This window comes from Lissotriton helveticus, chromosome 10 (genome assembly GCF_964261635.1).
Source record: "Lissotriton helveticus chromosome 10, aLisHel1.1, whole genome shotgun sequence".
Lineage (NCBI taxonomy): Eukaryota > Metazoa > Chordata > Amphibia > Caudata > Salamandridae > Lissotriton > Lissotriton helveticus.
In genome coordinates this window covers 114,598,972-114,621,930 of record NC_136071.1, presented here as the reverse complement: position 1 = coordinate 114,621,930, position 22,959 = coordinate 114,598,972, and the positions used below count along the sequence as shown (strand labels likewise).

The window sequence follows — 22,959 nt, the reverse complement described above, 5'->3', positions numbered from 1 at the left end:
CCGTTCTTTTCCAGATATTCTGAGAGCTGCCTATTCACCACCTTCTCGGCCACTTTGCCCATTCCCGGAAGCAAGGAGATTGGACGGAAGTTGGCCATGTCTGAGGAGTCTAGGCCAGGTTTCTTAAGGAGTGTTTTGATTTTAGTTTGCTTCCAGCTCGGGGGGGACTATGCCTGTGGCGAATGAGGTGTTTCACAGCTCTGTGGCCGTGGATGAAATCGTACTCAAAATTTGTTTGAGGATGTGCATAGGGGCTGGGTCAGATGGAGAGCCACTTTTTATGATGGCTAGCGTGTTACAGAAGTCTTCCCTAGTAATGGCGCTAATGGCCTTAAGTTGGGGGCTGGAAGAAGCGGGGGGAGGGACTTCTCTCAATAGTATAGTGGGCGGTGTGCAGTCATAATATCGAGTCTTTTATTTCGACTGGACAGAATATCGAGTAAAAAATATAGAATGGACATAATATCGACTAGACATAATATAGACAACAAAAATATCGACTAGAGAAAATTAATATCGAATAGAATGGACATAATATCGAATCAAAAATATAGAATGGACATAATATCGACTAGACATAATATAGCCAACAAAAAGATCGAATTTAAGGTAAGTTAATAATAAATTTTATTTTTGTTGTGTAATATAAGTCTGTAGCGGGTTGTGGGTTTATAGGGGAATAGGGTGGGAAGTAATTTAATTCTAATTAATTAAATATGTTAATTTATTTATTGATATTTATTTAGAATTAATTGTTAATTACTTATTAATTGGTAATTAATTAAAATATAATTGGTAATTAATTATAATTGATAAATATTTTAATTTTAGTAATTAATTTTCTGTAGCGGGTTGTGGGTTTATAGGGGAATAGGGTGGGAAGTAATTTAATTATAATTAATTAAATATGTTAATTTATTTATTGATATTTATTTAGAATTAATTGTTAATTAATTATTAATTGGTAATTAATTAAAATATAATTGGTAATTAATTATAATTGATTAATTGATAAATATTTTAATTTTACTAATTTATTTTCTGTAGCGGGTTGTGGGTTTATAGGGGAATAGGGTGGGAAGTAATTTAATTATAATTAATTAAATATGTTAATTTATTTATTGATATTTATTTAGAATTAATTGTTAATTAATTATTAATTGGTAATTAATTAAAATATAATTGGTAATTAATTATAATTGATTAATTGATAAATATTTTAATTTTACAAATTTATTTTCTGTAGCGGGTTGTGGGTTTATAGGGGAATAGGGTGGGAAGTAATTTAATTATAATTAATTAAATATGTCATTTAAATTATTGGTATTTATTTTGAATTAATTGTTAATTAATTTTTAATAGGTAATTAATTAAAATATAATTGGTAATTAAAATAAATTTATTAATTTTGAAATTGTAAATTTATTTATTGTTAATAGGTAATTAATTAGTATGAGTAGGCAATTTTTATAATTAAATAATTTTATTTTGTATTTATAAATAAATATGTAATATTTTTTATACACAAGTAAAATATTTTATTTATTTGTAATTGGTATTACTATTTATGTTATTTATATCTATTTGTGAAGTATTTACTTTCCCTATTATTGCACTCTCTGAAGTTGGAATAGTAATTTTAACCCCTACGCTATACAACACTTTCCCTACTGTTGCACCCACTGGAGTGGGTATGCAACGTTTACAACGCAACTTTTACTATGCACTACCATTACAATGAAACTTTTACAACGCAAAAACTTTTACAACGCATACATTTACAAAGCATGTTTTTACAACGCAGATACCTTTACAACGCATACCATTACAACGTAAGTATTGCTAAGTATATAATTATTTTTAAAATGTTATATGTTTGGGTTTTTGGGTAAAGGGGTATTTTTAGGGTTCAGGGTCAGTTTTCAGTTTCTGGGGTAAAGGGTTATTTTTAGGGTTCAGGGTCAGTTTTCAGTTTTTGGGTAAAGGGGTATTTTTAGGGTTCAGGGTCAGTTTTCAGTGTTTGGGTAAAGGTATTTTTAGGGTTCAGGGTCAGTTTTCAGTTTTTGGGGTAAAGGGGTATATTTAGGGTTCAGGGTCAGTTTTCAGTTTTTGGGTAAAGGGGTATTTTTAGGGTTCAGGGTCAGTTTTCAGTTTCTGGGGTAAAGGGGTATTTTTAGGGTTCAGGGTCAGTTTTCAGTTTTTGGGTAAAGGGGTATTTGTAGGGTTCAGGGTCAGTTTTCAGTTTTTGGGTAAAGGGGTATTTTTAGGGTTCAGGGTCAGTTTTCAGTTTTTGGGGTAAAGGGGTATATTTAGGGTTCAGGGTCAGTTTTCAGTTTTTGGGTAAAGGGGTATTTTTAGGGTTCAGGGTCAGTTTTCAGTTTCTGGGGTAAAGGGGTATTTTTAGGGATCAGGGTCAGTTTTCAGTTTTTGGGTAAAGGGGTATTTTTAGGGTTCAGGGTCAGTTTTCAGTTTTTGGGTAAAGGGGTATTTTTAGGGTTCAGGGTCAGTTTAGGGTTTTTGGGGTACAGGGGTACTTTGTAAAAATAAAGTAAAATTACATTTAAATTACATTAATTAAATACAATTAAATAAAATTACATTATATTATAATATTTTAAATTAATTTATATAAAAAAAATATTATATACTTACCAATACTTACGTTGTAATGGTATGCGTTGTAAAGGTATATGCGTTGTAAAATCTTGCGTTGTAAATGTATGAGTTGTAAAAGTTTTTGTGTTGTAAAAGTTTTGATGTAATGGTAGGTGTTGTAAAAGTATGCGTTGTAACGTCATACATCCCTGGAGTGGGAACAGTAATTTTAACCCCTACGCTATCCAGCGCTTTCCCTACTGTTGCACCCACTGGAGTGGGAATAGTAAATTTTACCTCTACGCTATCCAACACTTTTGCTAATGTTGAACTCACTATAGTTGTTACAATAAATGTTAACCATTTTCTATGCTACGCTAAAAATGTTATATATGTTTATTTAATAATATGTTTTTTTATATATATATATATATATATATATATATATATATATATATATATATATATATATATATATATATATATATATATATATATATATATATTATTTTTGGTGATATAATTTTTTTAATTATAGAAATTATTTATTAAAATTAAAATTTTAAAATAATTATTTCTAAGTTTATATTAAATATATTTATTACTATATTAGTTTTAACTTAATTTTAAGACATTTAAAAAAATCGATATTTTGACAGTCTATATTTTTGTAAGTCGATATTTTGGAGTCGATATTTTGGTACTTACCTGTTTGTAGATAGGGAGTCGATATTTTGTCACTCGATATTTTTCACTCGATATTTGTGTATCTCGATATTTGTGACGTTGATATTATGTCAGTGATCCATAGTGGGCATTTGGGGGAGGCTATCTAAAAAATTTTGTATTTTGCTATCAAAGAACTCCGCTAGCTGATCACATCTTAGTTCGGGGTCCTTATGTAAAGTTATAGGAGCTGGAATTTTGAGCAACTGTTTGACAATTTTAAACGTTTCCCTAGAGGAGTTAGCTGATGTTTTGATTTTCTCCTTAAAGAAATCTGCCTTAGATTTCTGCCGTGCAGTTTTATAGAGTCTCAGAGCGGCCTGGTAGGAGGTTTTACTAAGAGGTGACCAATCTTTCCTCCACTTACGTTCTGATTTTTTACAGGTTTTTCTGAGGTCTCTCAATTCAGTCGTAAACCAGGGAGATTTGAAGGTGCTGCTCTTTTTTGTTTTTAATTTAAGAGGGAGAACCGTGTTCAGGGAATTGGTAAGCCAATTATTGAAGTTTTCATCCGCCAGCAGTACATCAGGTTCTGTATCAGGAGTAGATTGTTCAAGGGCAAGGGTGAGGTCTTCCACCGATAACCTCGGCCAATCTCTCTGAAGTATACGGGGACGGATGGCCCGGTCTGTTTCAGGGTGGATTTCCCAGGAGAAAGGGACTAAGAAATGGTCGGACCAAGGTAGGGGCAGAGGGGATTGAGCTCTCAGCTGGGGAATATTTGAAAAAATGGGGTCTAGCAAGTGGCCTTTATTATGGGTAGATTCCCTATTTAGGAGATCTAATTCAAAGGCTTTGAGATTTGAAATAAGATCAGCCGCTGTTTTATCGTTAGGATCGTTGAAGTGCAGGTTCAGATCTCCCAAAACCAAGAAGTTGGAGGCCCGAACTGCTGCTGCTAAGGTAGATTCTAAAAGGGAATCTAAGAATTGTTTTAGATTACCCGGCGGGCAGTAGATGAGGAATCCCGAGAGGGAGGATGTAGGTGTCAATTGAATATTGAAACCAGTGCTCTCCGTATCTAAGATTCCGTATTCCTCAAATCTACAGGTCAGAGATTCTCTGTAGATTATAGTAAGACCCCCCCCTTTCCCCTCCTCACGGTTATGAGTCTGAATATTAAAACCGCTAGGTAGGGCAGAGATGGTATCGAAATCTGTATGAGGGGTTAACCATGTTTCCGTGAGGAAAAGCAGATCGAGGTTGCTATCTTCGATCAACAAGTTGATCTCTACCGCATGTTTTGGCAGAGATCTACAGTTAAGTAACGCCATCCTCAGGACTCGGCTGGTTTCCTTGCCGTTGGTCCCCACGGGTCCAGGATCGGGGCAGGACCGACAGCGGCAGAGCGGGGCCACCGTCCAATCCCGCTGAAGGCACCCTGGATCCCCGTGGTTTCGTAGCGCCAGCAATTGATCCCTTGTGAGGACAGCTGGTCCTTGCCGTAAAACGGACATAGGGGCTGGCCCTAGGCCCGTTCTGGCCCGGACGGGCCCAGACGGGCTTGCCTCTGGCGCGCCTCTGGCGCGCCATTGGCGCGCCCGCTGCGCCCGCCCGCTGCGCCCGCCCGCTGCGCGGACGGGAAATAGCCTCCATTTTATAGCACCCGGGCCGTGATTCGCCTGGCCGCTAGAGCGCTGACCCTACTTTCTCCCTAAGTTGGCGGCCAAAGTCGTCGCCCTTCGGGAGCCTCTGTCGATCCGAGTGTGGCCCTGAATCGGCCCTCGGAGCGCTGGACGCACAGGGATTAAGCGTCCCAAGTGGGGAGGTAAGGCTGTGCAAAATTAGCAGCTAAAATGCAATTTTTCAAAGAAACAAAGTGAACACACAACAGTGTTAAAAACAGTAATTAAAAGTTTTTTTAAAAAGGGTCGGGGGCCTAACTCCCGGCTTTCCGCCTCAGGAGCGCTCTGATTCAATTGTGGTATAGTAGGTCTCCTCGCTCTAATGGGTTCCTTTTAAGCGCCTGGGCCGTGATTCGCCCGGCCGCTAGAGCGCTGACCCTACTTTCTCCCTAAGATGGCGGCCAAAGTCGTCGCCCTTCGGGAGCCTCTGTCGATCCGAGTGTGGCCCTGAATTGGCCCTCGGAGCGCTGGACGCACAGGGATTAAGCGTCCCAAGTGGGGAGGTAAGGCTGTGCAAAATTAGCAGCTAAAATGCAATTTTTCAAAGAAACAAAGTGAACACACAACAGTGTTAAAAACAGTAATTAAAAGTTTTTTTAAAAAGGGTCGGGGGCCTAACTCCCGGCTTTCCGCCTCAGGAGCGCTCTGATTCAATTGTGGTATAGTAGGTCTCCTCGCTCTAATGGGTTCCTTTTAAGCGCCCGGACCGTGATTCGCCCAGCCGCTAGAGCGCTGACCCTACTTTCTCCCTAAGATGGCGGCCAAAGTCGTCACCCTTCGGGAGCCTCTGTCGATCCGAGTGTGGCCCTGAATCGGCCCTCGGAGCGCTGGACGCACAGGGATTAAGCGTCCCAAGTGGGGAGGTAAGGCTGTGCAAAATTAGCAGCTAAAATGCAATTTTTCAAAGAAACAAAGTGAACACACAACAGTGTTAAAAACAGTAATTAAAAGTTTTTTTAAAAAGGGTCGGGGGCCTAACTCCCGGCTTTCCGCCTCAGGAGCGCTCTGATTCAATTGTGGTATAGTAGGTCTCCTCGCTCTAATGGGTTCCTTTTAAGCGCCCGGGCCGTGATTCGCCCGGCCGCTAGAGCGCTGACCCTACTTTCTCCCTAAAATGGCGGCCAAAGTCGTCGCCCTTCGGGAGCCTCTGTCGATCCGAGTGTGGCCCTGAATCGGCCCTCGGAGCGCTGGACGCACAGGGATTAAGCGTCCCAAGTGGGGAGGTAAGGCTGTGCAAAATTAGCGGCTAAAATGCAATTTTTCAAAGAAACAAAGTGAACACACAACAGTGTTAAAAACAGTAATTAAAAGTTTTTTTAAAAAGGGTCGGGGGCCTAACTCCCGGCTTTCCGCCTCAGGAGCGCTCTGATTCAATTGTGGTATAGTAGGTATAGTGTGTTGAAGCGGACAACTGCAAAACTCTTAAATTGTTAGACTTTATTTATTTGGGAACTATTGTTTACTGACTGATGGAGGTAAAATAGAAAAATGTTTGATAATGTGTAAATTATAATCTGCCAATGAAACACTAAACTGAATCCTGTGGTGTGTGCTTGGATAGGAGGGCTTTAGTAGCTTCATCCCCATGGAAACTAAGACCGTATAATATCGCCATCTGCAAGTACCACTAAGGGGGCAACCACATCACATACAAACCTGTTCAATAAACAGTGAGTGACTGTTTTATACTTGTCAACACTAAAAGTAACTCGGCCAGAGCTGCTTTTTAGTTTCTACTTCTATCTGATTTTAGCTTTTTAATTTTTGCATTTATTTATCTCAAATCTAGCTATGTCTATTATTTTAGAGTGTTTTGTTGCTTATCTGAAATGATAATTCACAGACAGACTGTTGGAAAATGGTCCTCTCTGAAAGGTCACCTAAATGGCTTGCCTTCCTCCTCTTTTTTCTGAATTGTTTTTGTTGGCATTAGAAATCTGAGCCCTTTAACACTGCTAACCAGTGCTAATGTGCATGGGTTTCTCCCCCAAACATGGCAATGTTGGTGTATACCTGATGGGTATATTTAGGTTACATGTAAGTCCTTCGTAAAGTGGTATAACATATTCTCAGGGCCTGTAATCTAAATACTACTAATGGGCCTGCAGCACTGATTGTGCCACCCACACAAGTAGACTTTTAAACCTGCTTCAGGCCTGCTATTGCAGGACCTGTGTCCTGTGTGTGCAGTTTACTGCCACTTCGATTTGGCATTTAAGACCACTTGCCAAGCCTTAAACTCTCCTTTTCCCCTTTTATTACACATCGGTCACCCTTAAGGTAGGCCTGAGGTAGCCCTAAGGGCAGAGTGCTGTGTAAGTAAAAGGTAGGACATGTACTTTTAAGTTTTACATGTCCTGGTGGTGACAAACAGCTAAATTTATTTTCCACTACTCTGAAGTCAACTTCTCTTATGCTAGCATTGGGAACACTTTTAAGCTGTAATTCCCGAGTAGACAGGAGTAGTTGCATCATATCTTTGGAATGGTAATGGTAAACCCTCTTTAATAGTAAAGTTGGATTAAAAATTACTATTTTAGAAATTACACTTTTAGAAAGTGGACATTTCTCTGCTCTTAACTTTGCTCTGTGTACCTGCAGCCTGTTTCCAATTCACGTCTGGGTTGGGTAACAGCTACACTTTGTGCATTCCCTCTAGACAGCCACAAACACAGGAAGGATGGGTGTGACAGACGACTCATCTGCATTCAGATAGACTTCCCGGGCAGGAAGGGGAAAGAGGGCTAACACATCAGACTAGGCAGGGTGCTGTGTCTCACACAAAACACTGATTACACCTCACAGATAGCATGGCAGTTAGGGCTGGGATGAAAGGGGACATGTGCACTTCAAGGAGCTGCTTTAAAGTCATCCCACTTCAAAGGCACATTTGGGTATAAGTACTGGGGCTCTGAGTGTCCCAAGACAGTACACAACTGGACTTGTGAAGCACTCGGCCAGGAGTAAGGACTGCTGTGCTACAAGGATTGGCACTCTGCTTAACTGATTGATTTTTTGAACTGCTTCACTGCTGTGCTGAGCTGTCCCTGTTGCCTGCTGAATCGGATCTCTGCCCTGCTGAGGACAAGGACTTGACCCATCTCACTTGAACCCAGAGTCACTCCAAGGGCTTTCTGGCTTGCCTCCTGTTTTCTGAAGTCTCAGGGTCATAAAAGACTTCTTGCACTCTGCTAGTGCTGCTGGACTCTGCCATCTGTTAGTTCTACCCTTGCCTCAGGTGCCCACTCCAGTCCTGAGCCTCAGAAGTGGGTTATGCTGCTGTTTTGCAACAAAAACGGTGCATCGTCGCCACTGCGGTGATTGGAACTGGTGCAGTGCCCTTCGATGCGACATCCCTGCGCAGTTTGATGATGATGCAGTGCCGATCCAAAGACATCCCTGCGTTGCTCGATGAGGACACAGCACGGATCCGAGGTCCCGACTGTGATGCTCAACTTTGATGCATCTATACGACTATGTGAATCGACATCAGACTCTCGACGCTTTGCTCCGTCCCAGGTACTTTGTCAGCAGGATCTGTTTGATTCTTGTAGCCAGCCTGCCCCCTATCACGGTTGGCCTGAACTTTGGATTAACTCTGGTCTAGCACAACCTCAGGTAACCTTTTAGTGCTACTGACTTCTAAGCACTATTTTTGGTTTATAATTTAAAAGTTCATAACTCTGGTTCTTCTATTTTTCGAAACCTGTGTGGAGCCTTTTATTGGTGTAGTCATTGTGTTACTCTGTGTGCATGTGTGTGTATGTGTTATACAAATACTTTACATGTTGCCTCTTTACATACGTCTGACTGCTCTGTGCCAAGCTACCAAAGGGCGAGAACTGGTTATCTTTTAGTGTGAGTCTAGCTTACCCTGGCTAGGAGTGTGGTCCCTACTTGGAAAGGGTGCATACGTTTGCCAACTTGAGACCCAATTTCTAACACTGACCTTTGCAGATGAAACACATATTGTGGGCTTACCAAGAGAATACAGGGCTTGGGGCTCTCCTATTGCCTACAATTGGCTTACTTTTCTGTTGCTTTAATTTGACTGCTTCTTATTATTAGTTGTTTTATGGTCAATCTTGTGTTTGACCCTTCTACGGAGGACAGCTCCTTTACCCATCTCTTTAACTGAATGACTTTTGTGCTTTGTCTTTTAACTTTTGTGGAACTACTTTTCCATTAAGCACTTTGTGAGAGTGCATGTGTTTTCCAGCCGCACCCCTTATGTGCTTTTATACCCCTCGGTCTCTCTGCCCATGTGCTTCTCTCTCCTCCTGTGTTAATTCATCCCTCACCCACTGCTGCAAGCCACTAATCCATTATTTATTGTTAAAAGTGCTTTCGAGTTCTGTTTTGAAAACAGCACTTTTATCGATCAATCTCAGCTCAGTAAATAAAAAACAAAACATCGTCCTTTGGAAGCGCATACATGTGTATTTAATGCTTGTGCATATCCACGAAATGATGTGATCAGGTATTTTTTTTTTAGCCATGATGCACAGCTGCAGTGACGCTGGACAGCACGGCTAAAATCATTAGCAAAACTAGTAGCTCTTATAGGCGAGACCAACTGGCTTTGCCAATGCTTGTTCTTGGTTGCCACCTTGAAGCTAAGTAGCCACGGTATTGTGATTTCCAGTCTGCGCCATTGTCTACCGATCACTACCAAAGCCCAGTTGGACCAATAAGCATTAAAAAGCAGTAACAAGGCAGGAATTGCATTTTATTTTGGAAACTAGTCTCACAGCCTTCCTCTGTACTGCTACTTCTATGACAATGTGCAATCAGGGACATCTGGAGTGGTTAATTTGTAAAAAAAAAGTAAGTGCCAGGACTCTCGTCAGGAGGCAGCTTGCACCAGCCCATTTCTCCTGTTAGCGCCACCTAAAACAGAACCAAGTACTAACTATGAAAGTGTGGAGAGGATGTGGGCTAATGACCAGAGCTGCTGAGTTTGAAGCTGGGGAAGCAGGTTCAAATCTCGGCAGTTGGCTCATCATCATGTGATTCTGAGAAAATCAGTTAATATCCCCGTAAACTAATGTGTCCTTAACTGGTGCTCATGAAAAGCACTGATGTTCATGATCACTGGAAACCACCGGCACAAATTAAGCTCTGATCTGGGCCATGAAGAGTGTGCACAATCCAGTGCTGCCACAGTTGAACCAGTGGTGAAGTTCAAGCTGCCTCCTTTTTCGAGCTTCCTCATTTTATTATGGCTAATGCCTTTGCTGTACCATGGCCAGCTTGTAATATGACTGAAACTCTTACAATAAAAAAAAATTATATTAGCACGATATGTCTCATATTCACCAGTCATCTGCAGTAGACATTGTGTCGCCACTGTTCATATCTGCTAATGTTTGGGCCTAATTGCCTGCGTTGGTAAATAATATTCTGCAAAAAAGTTAGTGCATGTGATTTCCAGGTCAATCCTTTTAGTTGAAAATAAAAATGGTTCCCCAGGCGCCCACTTCCCTGCACTGCACACGTAAGACCTGCAATTGATTTATAGTTACACATGAGGCCACTGTAGGGATCTTTTGTGTTTCTCCTATGTTTATACTGTAATTGCTGTTTTGATGAGTGACTCATTAAAATCGGATCCCTTTCCTAGATGAGTTCTGACAGGCCATAACATTTCTGAATATCACTTCAAGTAAGTCATAGTGCTTTTTTATTACCAGACATTTATTTTCTGCATGCCACCTATAATTCACTACACAAAATAACCTTGTTTTTCTCCATGTTGATGATGCGAGAGTTTTTTTCTGCATGTTTTGCCAGTCACCTATTCTTGCCGAGAGCTAATGAGTTGGAAATGAATAAAACACTCGACCGAGCCGAGATCATTGGTGGTGCGACAGGCTGTGGTTGGCCATGGTCTAAAATGTGTGGCGGAGCCCCTTAAGACATACATAGCTCCTATCTGTGGCTTTCTGTAACCCAGATGATTTTTTATTTTTATTTATTTATTTTATTTTGAAAGTTTTATATAGCGCGGACAAGATCTTTGCAGATATCAGAGCGCTTTACAAAGAGGGGTACATGAGGGAGCATAATGAGACAGATATATCAATAGATCAAACAGTACATGTAGGTGGCTGCAAAGCCAATCATGTGAGTAATAAGATAATAATACAAATAAGCAAAGGGGTCAAACATGTAGTACAGATCGGTGCATAGTCTTACCAGAGTTCGAGATAATAGTTCAATTGTATTTAGCCAGGAGGATAGCTTTTACTTCATTTTTAAAGAGTGTAGTGGAAGAGATAAGCCTGGTATCGGGAGGGAGTGAGTTCCAGATCCTAGGCGTCATTCCTGAGAAGGAGCGCTTATATGTTTTTTCCTTCCGGAATCTTCGAGGTTTCAGCAGAAGATTGTTTCTGCCTCTAGTGTTTCTAGCTCCGCCAGAGATTGTTAGTTTCTGAGCGAGGTAGCCGGGTGAGTTTAGGTGTACCGCCTTGTGTGTCATGCAGGCGATTTTCAGTTGAATTCTGGCTTCAAAAGGCAGCCAATTTAGGGATTTCAAGTCAGGGGTGATATGGGAATGCTTTTTTGATCCAGTGATGAGTCTCGCTGCAGCGTTTAGAGAAGCTCTTAGGGGTGCAGTTGAGGTTAGGGGGAGTCCGCAGAGGGCGATGCTTCCGTATTCAATTCGGGGGATGACTAGTGCTTGTACTGCGGTTTGGAAGTCTTTGGTTTGGAGGAAAGGTTTGAGTTTCCTCAGAGTATTGATCTGGAAGTTTGCTCCCTTTGTTGCCTTGCTGATATGTTGCTGCATGTTGAGATTGGTGTCAAGTGTTATGCCTAAAGATTTTGCTGAGTCCACGATGGTGGGTTGGACATTGAGTGCGGTTAGGTGTTTAAGCCAAATTTGGGTGGTGGAGATCTTCGCTGGAGGTGAGATCAGAAGGAACTCTGTTTTCAGGGCATTGAGTTTGAGATGATTATCGGCAAGCCAGGATTGGGTGCATCTGATCGTTGAGTTCAAGAGCAACATGTCTTTGGGGGACTGTAATTTGAGATAAAGTTGGGTGTCATCAGCATACATGTGAAAGTGTACATTGGATGCTTGTAGCAGGGTAGTGAGCGGTTCCATGACTAGGTTGAACAGAGTTGGGGATAGCGAGGATCCTTGGGGGACGCCTAGCGTTACAGGTATTGGCGAGGACATCAGGTTATTGCTTTTGAATTTCTGCGACCTGTTGTGAAGAAAGGAAGTGAACCACTTGAGAACAGTTCCAGATAAACCCATTCTTGTGTTTTAGTAGTTCTAGTAAATTCTCATGTTTAACGGTGTCGAATGCTGAAAAGAGATCAAGAAGGATGAGGAGGCAGGTGTCGTTTTGGTCTAGCATTTGAAGTGCGTCGTCAATTATGTGAGTCATAGCAGTTTCTGTACTGTGCCCTGCTCGGAAGCCTGACTGGTGAGGGTAGGAGGAGATCAAATTGTTCAATGTGTTTAGTCAATTGTAGTTGTGCGCATTTTTCCAGCAGTTTGGCGAGAGTGGGGATATTGGTAATGGGACGGTAATTGTTGAGGTCAGATGGGTCGGCTGTAGGTTTCTTTAGTAGAGGTGTGACTTGACCAACTTTGAGGGAGTCAGGTATGCTTCCTTGTTGGAGAGAGCTGTTGATAATTTTGGTCCAGAGCGGGAGAAGCAAAGGGGTAAATTCTTTAACTGCGGTAGCAGGAAGGGGGTCCGTGAGGTGATTGGATGGTTTCAGGGTGCTGAGCAGTTTGCCAATTTCTTTTTCCGAGTATGTGCCAAAGGATGACCATGTAGCCTTGTTTTTTGGTTCAGTGGGTGCTAGGCATTGGGGTTTTGAGTAGAGGCTTGCGTCAATGAGGAGATCGCTCTTTATGTTGTCAGTTTTTTGGATAAAGAAAGCAGCGAAGTCTTCACAGGAGGGTGCCTCACGCACAGTGTTGACTGGTTGGGGTTGACCCTTGGATTGTGATTTGATTAGCTCAAATAGTTTTCTCGGGGCGGTTTTTTGCTTCGTCGAGCTGGCGGCTGAAGAAGTCTGATTTTGAGCGTTTTATTTTCCTGAAGTAGGCGTTTCTCTTTTTCTTCAGATCTTTTAGGTGCATTGCAGAGGGCACTGATCTCCAGGTACGCTCTGCCATTCGCATGTCTCGTCTATCCTCATTGAGACTCCCGTCGTACCATGGATTAGAGATTTTAGTAGAGACTCTTTTTAGCTGCATAGGTGCAGCCTCATTAATTATTGAGGTCATAGCGTTGAGATAGTGGTCAGTCAGGGTTTAAACGTCCGTAGCGCCAGTCGGCGGGCGTAGGAGATTGCAACTGTTAGGGGGCAAAGAGCCTGGGTTGAGTTTTTTCATGTCTCTTTTCCAGACTTTGGGCTTGGAGAATTGAGCCGGGTTAGCTTTAACTTTTTCATTGATGAAGAATGTGACAATATGATGATCTGACCAGTCACAGGGTTGGATGGACTCGAGTTGGATAGAGTCTTCTTTGGAGATGATCAGGTCGAGTATAGAACCTTTCTCGTGGGTCGGGCTGTTGCATATTTGGGTGAGGTTAAGGGCATCAAGGAAACTTTTAAGACTATTTACCACCGCGTCCTTGCGATCGTTCCAGTGGAGGTTGAAGTCACCAAGGTATATTTGGGTGAGCTGCCGTCCGGCATTGGTTGAGATCATATCCATGATTTGTTGGGAAAAGGTGAAGTTGTCCCTGGGTGGGTGGTAAATGCTGTGAAGAGAGCATATCGGTTTGCCCTCACTGAAAATGTCGAGGCAGATGTATTCCCAGGATGTTGGGGATGGTAGGGAGGTGGATTTGACTTTCAGAACAGAGAGGTTGTTCCTGTAGATGCATGCGATTCCACCACCTATTTTGCCTGATCTGTCGAGCCTGATAATGTGGTAGTTGGGCGGAACCAGAATGTCCATTATAGGTGTCGAGGATTCAGTTAGCCAGGTTTCAGTCAGGATGATTAGGTCAAGGTCCAACGATAAGAGGAGATCAGCAATGGCGGCGGAATGTTTCGAGGCCGATCTGCAGTTGAGGAGAGTGCATTTGAGACGGGGTGAGTCGAGGGTGGTGGATGGTTCTAGAGAGAGAGGGACTTTTCTAAGGTTATTGAGGATGGAGAATCTGCTGTTTAGTGTGGGGGGTCTAAGGGGATTTGAGTGTATCGTGGGGATGGTGAGGTGAGGGGTGGTTGTGTGATTTTGGGGGGCTGGGTCATAAGAGCGGAGAAGAGTGAGTGTGTCGAGGTCAGAAGTAGGGTTGTGGGTGCGATGAGAGCGGTTGTTGCGATTGCGAGCTGGCATTGAGGTCAAGGTGGGGGGAGTTGAGTGAGAGAGTTGGTCGGAGGGGTGGGGGACAGGTTGGGCGGGGAGGTGTAGTTGTGTGAAGGGTTGCAGGGGCGACGAGGGGGACAAGGGCAGTTGCTGCGTCTATGAGCAGGGATTGACGCCCGGTGTGGGGCGTGTTGATTGAGGGAGTCAGCCGGAGGGGTAGGGGACAAGTTGGGAGGGGTCACCCCAGGCGGGGAGGTGTAGTTGTGTGAGGGGTTGCAGGGGCGACGAGGGCAGTTGCTGTGTCTATGAGCAGGGATTGACGCCCGGTGTGGGGCGTGTTGATTGAGGGGGTCAGCCGGAGGGGTAGGGGACAAGTTGGGAGAGGAGGTGGATGAGGGGTGTATGGGGTGTGTGGAGAGTAGTTCTTTGATGATGTGTATGTCTTCTTTGATCTGAGTGAGGGTGGCCATGATGTTGTCCATCGTGGGGTAGGTGGTGGAGGTGGGGGTGGCAGTCAGAGGTGAGTGAATGACCAGGGAATTCGCGGGCAGGTGGGAGAGTGGGCTGGTGTTCAAGCCGGGCTGCGTTGTGTTAGTGTACGGGAAGGTGTTATGGAGGGGAGATGTTTTGGGCGGGAGGGGTGTGGATGAGGTAGGGAGGACGTTGGTGGTATGAGGGAGGGCATTAATGGTAGGCGGGGGGGGATCAAGGTGTAGGCTGGAAGACTGATAGTAGTGGTGGGGGTGCAGGAAGGGTAATGGGGGCTGAGATTAGTTCCCTACTCAACCAGATACTATACCACATATGTTACCCTTCACAGAGCCCTCTTCTCTCCACAACCCTTTTACTATGTCCACTTACCTCCTAACCATTAGTGATTAGTGTCCTGCCTGCAAAAGCCTGCCATCATGAACTTGATGCTTATGAAGCACCCTCAACCCACACACGATGCTCACCAATCACCTGATGACTGTAGTTTCCTTTTAACCGCTTCCATGCTCATGACGGAGCCGCTCCGTCATGAGCCTCGGTTGAGCTGGGCTCATGACGGAGCGGTTCCGTCATGGCCCGCTCGGCGCGCATGCGCGGCGCGAATTCCGCGCCTGCGCTGGACGTTCCATTGAGCGGGCGGGGCCATGACGGAACCGCTCCGTCATGAGCACAGCTTAACCGCGGCTCGTCACGGAGCATGCGAGCGCCGCTCGGCCCCCCCGCCCCCCTAGCGCTGCGCCGGAATTGCCGCCGCAGCGAAGGGGTTAAAGCAATCTAACAGCCGCGGCCCATGGAGGGAGTTGCGGTGGGGCAGGCAGGCGGGGAGGCGGAGGGGCAGGGTGGGGGTGATAAACACCAGAATATCAGTGATTACAGGTAAGTAAACAATTAAATGAATAAAACGAATTTCGTTCCGTGCCCTGCATCACAAAATGCAATGCAGGGCGCGCTACGAAATTCGTTTTATTAATTTATAATATAGTGAATAACATTATTAAAGATCTTATTACCATACTGAACTATGCCAAACCTCACTGTGCATGGTCTTCTGCCAGCTCTTGTGCTAAACATCCTTCAGGCAGCCACCACCTGCTGCGTTTGGCCTTTGGCTGTGCTCGGTATGGGGCTTAATGCAAGGCCTAAACTACAGTTGGACCATGTGTCCAACCCCCTGTGGGCAGGCAGCACCCCGCTGTGCATGGCTAAAATTGTGGCCTGGCTGCAGCGCCTAGCCTGCCCCAACACACCTCACATAGTTCTTTTATTGATTTTTTCCCCACTGGTCATGCTGGCTAACTGTTTGTTGGGAGTTTCTTCAGGAATCCCCACGGAGGTTCAGGGGTTCAGGCTACTCCTAGCCTTCCCCCTTATACGTATTATTTTTTTTCATTTTCAGGACACAGGGTGGGCCAATGGAAAAAAGCCCCCTTGGCCAATCAGATCGCTGAATTAAATGTCAAGATACCTTTAAAGATTTTATACATTTATAACCTTAATTTCTCAAAAAAACCTGAAGTGGTTAACACTAAACCACAAAAAGCACACTTTCTGGGTAAAGATCTAGGGCCATGTAGGAGCCCTAATACCGGTCGGAAATGGCCGATTTTGGCCGTTTCCAACCGGTATTAGGGTTTTCAGATGTAGGGCATGCATTTACAGAATCGGTATTTTACCGATTCTGTATTTACCGATTCGGTAAAATTACCGAATCGGTAAATACAGACTCGGTAAAATACCGAATCTGTAAATGCAGATGTAGCTGGCACATGTCAGAGTGCCACAGGGCTTTAAGAATCGGTATTTTACCACCCAATCTAATTGGGTGGTAAAATACCGAATCCAGGTGGGCATGTCTGTGTGCCACATGGCGCACATGCCTATTTTTGGGGTGCCAGAGGGTGTCAAAGTGACACCCCTGCACCCTTGCTGAAATCGGTATTTACCGAATCTGTAAATACCGATTCGGTAATGCCCATTGATTCCTATGGGCTTCAATGCCCATAGGAATCAATGGGCATTACCGATTCGGTATTTACAGAATCGGTAAATACCGAATCTTAACGATTCGGTATTTACCGAATCTGAAATACCTACATCTCCCCTCCTCTTTTTTACCACTTCTTAAATAGCGATTCGGTATGAATCGGTATTTAAGAAGTGGTAAAAAAGATTTACCTACATCGGGCCCCTAGTTTTTTACTAAATTTGGTGTCACTCCATTCAGCTGTTTTGGCTGTAGTGCTATTCAAGTATCCATAGGGTATTTGCAGGGGAAAATTGGGTTTCATACCTCCTCATTTTTCTCAGCCACTGCTTGATGGATCACCCCAATACCCTGCAGGAAGGATCTGTAGTGGATGAACATTTCTTTTGGAAAGTTTTGTGAAGATGCGTAAAATGACGCAAAAAATATTAGAAAACCAAAAACCCACTTCCTAGGGTAACTAGGTCCTTACTATAACTACACAGTCTGACTGCCATTCTGTAATAGATAGACAGATATATAGATAGCCAGACAGATGGATAGAGATATAGATAGATAACTGTGTGCTGCTTTAGTTAAGTTTTATTTAAAAGGGCATTAACAAAGCAAATGAAGATAACATGTTTTGGTTCTTCTCTAGCCTTTCTTGCTTGGTTTGCCATTCTGTGTATGCATTTTCTTTAGAAGACACCTACCAAGTCACATGGTTTCAACAGACATCTCTAATAAAGCGATGTGTACAGGCTTTCATAATTTGGAACACATAGGTCCCCATTAGGAAGTCCGCCCACCACCCTAGTGGTGCTGGGACCAGCCGCCTGTGGTGCAGCAGTCCGGCACCGCCAATTAGGATGCGACCGCCACCTATCCCGCATCTTTGACATTGCGGCGGGCGGTGGTGTAAACAGCACCCACCGCAATGCCACAGAGGCATATTGTGCATTGCCGTGCACAACGTGACAGGCACTGTCACCTTGTACATGGCAATGAAGGGGATACCATAGGTACCCCCCAGTGCACCCACCCACACCCCACCCCCAGGGCCCCCCAGGGGGCCCCCAAAGTCATTCTATGCATGCCTTTCCATGGCGGAGTCTCTGCCATAGAAAGACATGCCCACCGCAGTCATCATAATATGGATGGCGGTGCCTGCAAGGCACTGCCACCATATTGTTGGCCTTTTCGGCCTGGCAGGCAATCATGACGATTGCCTGCTGGCAGAAAAGTGGCGGACAGTCTTTCCATCTGCTGCGGTACCCCCTACCATGGTAATATGGCGGGGGTAAATGGCGGTAGGGCGGGGAGTTATGGCGTGTGGATCGCCGCCGCCGGTCAGGCAGTGGCGATCCGCACGCCCTCATAATGATCGCCATAGTTAGGGAACTAATTGATTGATACCTACCAGTCCACTTATTTTAAAATTTGTAGCTATGATGTTTCACCCTTACTTACAATGACATCACGAATATTTGTTTTGTTTTATGCATTTGTAGGCTGTGTCAGATATGCATGTTGGTCTTAAGCCTAACTAATTAATAACGGCTAAAGTACACTTGTCTGATCTTTTGCATGAGATGCTGTTTTTAGTAAAGATACTGTAAGATTATTGGACACATTTCAAAGGTTTAAGAAAATATATGTAGCCACTGATTTAAGGGTAATAAAGACTGCCATTCGTAAATAATTCTGCTTTCAAAGTAGCTGCTGAATTGTGTAAACAGAACAAGGACAGTTGGGTAGTGACAGGGTTGAGGAATTGAAAGCAGTCTATTTTGGAAAATTAAATGAAATGTGTTTCTTTTTTGCTTATTACTCCTTTTTTCTTAGTGACAGTCTGAAAGTGCTAAAAACTTACACACCATGTCTTTGTTGTGGGTACTACATATTGGACCGACATTGTATTGTTTTTAATTATAAGAAAACACCTCTTTATTATTGTAAGTCATCAAATAAATACGTTTTTTGACAATAAAATAGCAGCATACACAGTTGCAGAAAGTACTTGGAAGCTTATGATTACTGTTAGAACGGAGACACTTACCAAGTAGGGGACTGATTTTTTAAAAACAAATGTTAACATTTAAAACAAATAAAACATTATTAAACTTCTAATAGATTCACAGACTGCTCGGAATGAGAAAATCCTTAATTAAGCCATAGTATTCATCCATTCCTAAGGTACTGTGTTAAAAGAAGGTAAAGGTGAGATTATAACACATAGAAGTAAGGAAAAGGCGGAACAGAATATTCACACTGATGCTGTCATTGTTTGGCATTGCTTCATGGTTGTTCTTCTTCTATGATGACTCCTTCCTCATGCTACATGATATTTTTTAAACTAGCGCACATCATTGTATGTGTCTGTGTTGAGGAGATACCAGCGGTGGGTGGTGTAGGCCACGTATCTTCCACGACATCAGTAAGCAGCTGAACACTGCAGTCATATCTCTGGCAAGGGCTATTGCCACCCTATGGGCCTCAGTACAAGGTTAGCAGTGCTGTGGACTTCTGTATTGGTGGTGGGGGTTCGAGCACAGTGAGTTCGGCAGTAGAACTGCCGTATTATGAGATGAGCAGATCAGCTTAGCGGACACTGCCTCTGGGCCACCGAGACCGCCTGTAAACCACCAACCGCTGTGTTCAGGGAATGGCAGCTGCAATAGGGCGGTACAGAGGAGCTGCACCACTGTGGGTATTATGAGTTGCCTGATCCACAAGCAGACCATGGTGGTCCAATTGCCTGCTTTAAGGTGGTGGTAACTGACCCATTTCTTCTTTTTCCAAGCAGATTCCGATGTGGATCCCTTTTGCCTGGTCCTCCCTTCACAGCGTGATCTTCACCCGCTGAGGATTATGACCCAGTTTGAAGTGACCTTCAGGTGAGTCCTTTTTTAACCATATACCCATTGCTAGGGCTAATAGGTATATGGTATTTTTCCACATATGCATATGTGTGCATCCGACACATATGCAGTCTAAATGCACACACAGACATCAATAAATTTATCATAAAAACCTCACCACTGCTGCAAGTTCCCTACCCGTGGTCAACTCTCGTGATAGGGTGGTCTGTGGACTGCCATCTGTGGGCTGCTGGCGGGGGCAGACACGGTCCTATGGCAGTTGGACCACCAAAATCATAATAAGGCCCAGAGACTGTGAGATTGTTTCATCCTGAATCTCAAGTACATTGGATACATTGTATTGACTCAAACAGTAAAAGCACTCACACAACATAGTATGTTTTAACAATACTCTTTTACATCAATGTTTATTCTACACCACTGTCCAAAATTGCTATATCTAAGTCCGAGGTAGGCCCATGTGGATGTTTCTCATATTTTGGTATTATGATATTTGGCCCTGGCATTAAGCTCTTATAACATGTATGTCTGTGCAGACACTTGTCTGTTTACATGAACAAGGTCATGCAATTGTCTTCCGACTTTTAAGGCAGGTGCACCAAGTGTGCATTTTTTGGCAGACATAGCACTATTGTCTCAGCTGTGGGTTTTACACAGAGAACCATGGTCAGCAAATAACAGGTTTGAAATATTTCATGGATTTATCATAACCATTTTATCATTGACACAGGAGGGTTTATGATCAATTGGCCCCAGAGGGTTTTGAAGGGGATTCTTTGCTTAACTGGAAACCAGAGGAGCAAACGTTTAGCCTGGGTCACGTGATCACAATTACATAAATTATACACTTAGAAGTGTATCTCCTCAAGAATGTGCACGGACCTGTTCCTTCCAGTGAGAAATACAGGAAAGCCTGTCCCTTTGATAGCCCCTTCCTTTTTACAAAAAGTACTTTCTGATAGATACATTTGCCGTGTGGATTCCTCACCTTGTGAATATCCCCCTCGCGCCGACGTGGACTAGGACGTCATAGAGACACGGCATCGCTCGCGACTCCGCTGACGTCACCGACGCCTATAATAGGCCCACGCCGGCGTGATGACATCAGTTCCCTTTTTTCCGCGTCGTCGACGCTAACGGTTATCGGGAATCTCAGTAGCCAACTGGTACTTTGTTGCCTTTTTGTTGCCTTTGTCTGCTTCTCAGTATCCAATTTCTTCAAGCCCTGCAGGGAGTGCGGTAAAATGATGTCTATTACCAACCCACACAATGACTGCATCTGGTGTTTGAGTTCTGACCATGATGTAGATGATTGTTTATCTTATTAAATTTTGTTAAGAAATAACCTATTCGGATATTTAATTACTTTTAGCTCAGTTAGTGTCGAAGAATTCCAAATGTGATAGTAAATATAACATCTATCAATGTTCAGCCTTAAAACCCAAAAGCAATACTAATGTACATGTTATGTTATGCTATGTTAGGCTATTTTTATTTATAGCGCGCAAGGATACTCCGAGGAATGTATACATGTGTAATTTACTTAATAATCAAGTGGTTCCTAATCACTGTAAACAGTACATGTTAGTGCAAACTGAGCTTAAATGTTCTCACTGTATTGATGTTGGATGGATGAAAGGTTGAGTGAATTTGCCAGGATGCGTATTTGAGATTTTCAGGTTCATAAAGATATCTAAAGGAGGACCATTACCTTACTAAGTTATACTAACTGCATATACAAATAACCAGTATGCTTAGTAGCTTGCTGAGCAATAGCATGCTCCATCAAATTGTATTCCATTTGGAAGCTTAATCACCAACTCATGGTTATACCTGGTAGTCTGGGTGAGCCATCCCACTTCTCGCCTGCTATCAGCTAAAGTGAAGCCTCTGTAGAGAGGGGTCTGGGTATATTAGCTTTCTCCAAACCCTTCTTGTCAAGGCCCTGGTCTGAATATGTTCTTTAGCATTTGCAACTATCAGAATTCTCAGTGTCTAAACACTTCTTACAGCAGAGACACAATGTTGCACAAATATGGATACAGAATTTAGGAGTAGTCCAACCCCTTGCTAAGGTAGGTGACTAACACCAACACATGAATAATAGATAAAAATAGAGCATGGCCTCCCGCCAACATTGGCACGCCATGGTCTTAAAGTTTACTAAGATTACTAAGTGTTTCAATTTTGGGGGGATTTTTTTTCTTCAAAAAGTAGATCGGCATTGGAGGTTAAATTTGATTAGGGCAACTTAGGGAATTTTCATAAAGTTTAAGAAAATTTATTTTACATTAAAGTTAATCAATATTTCATTTTTATGGAGTTTTGCCAGTTGTCGGAGAACCTAAGAACTGTTCTTGAGGTTCTGATAAAGTTAGTTGGTCGATCAGAATATCCTGTGGGAATATTATTTACCGGTGGGGTCCCAGGACCACAATATGTTAGCAACACAATTGAAAAATCTACTTCACTCTCAAAAAAGTGAGGGTGACTTCTTCCGCTGGTGGAGCCTCCTGAAAGAGGAGTATGAGCTGGGGTAGCATTGTTCACTGAAGGGGTGAAACAACAGCATTGACATTTTGAGAGGACTGGCAGGAGATATTCTCAAGCTTGGGATTTCCGGGGAAGTGGTGTTCCCTCTCTCTACAACCCTGGGATAATGAAACTAGCTTCTTTGACACTATGGTGGGGACACTGCATGAAATACTGGTTGTGGTGTCCTAAGGAGTCAGCTTGTTGAGAACCCTGAGGTGGGAACTCCATCTTTGTGCTCTGAGTACGAAGGAATAAATCAGTCATTGACGCCTAGGAGGGGTAATGTTCTAGCGCATGGGACCATAAGATTGCCACAGTTGGGCATGACTCTCCTCACTCACTTGGCAGTTCTCTGTCGAAGAGAATGATTGCTGAGGGTAAAAAGAAACCATGCGTTAAAGAGATGCTTTTCAATGCCACCTATGCTAACCCTAATTCTCAGGAGAAATCAAAGGCAGCTGTGTCACTAGGGACAACTTCTTTGTTGCTGAACACCAAGTAGGATACCTCTAAAGTGACTAAAAACCTTTATAGAAGGTCTTTTTAAGGGCAAGTGTGGCACTCTTCATCCTTAAGGCGATGAAGAAGGAGGTTAGTGACGGGGTTCAGGCATTCCTTCAGCAGGAACACCTTATCCTCCAGGAACAGAATATACATTTGCAAGGCATGTTTGAAGATTTGGAAAATAATTCCATGGGAAATAATGTAGGAATTCTGGAAGTTCCAAAAGGTGCAAAGGCGAAGGGCATGACAAGGTTGTGCACTGACAGTTTAAGTTACTGCAGAAAATTGGAAAAGTTTAAGTCATTGTGTTTGACAAAATACATAAGGCATTGGGGCTCGGACTTCAGA

The 22,959-nt window shown here is 43.2% G+C and overlaps 1 long non-coding RNA gene across 1 annotated transcript in view; it reads right to left on the bottom strand.

The window, feature by feature from the left end:
* The window catches only part of LOC144785081 (uncharacterized), a 37,022-nt gene extending 16,402 nt beyond the window's left edge, over window positions 1-20,620 (bottom strand). The window contains exon 1 of the long non-coding RNA XR_013601753.1: window positions 20,561-20,620. This is a non-coding gene — a long non-coding RNA (uncharacterized LOC144785081). The remainder of the gene's footprint in view (window positions 1-20,560) is intronic.
* Between the last annotated feature and the right edge of the window lie 2,339 nt (window positions 20,621-22,959).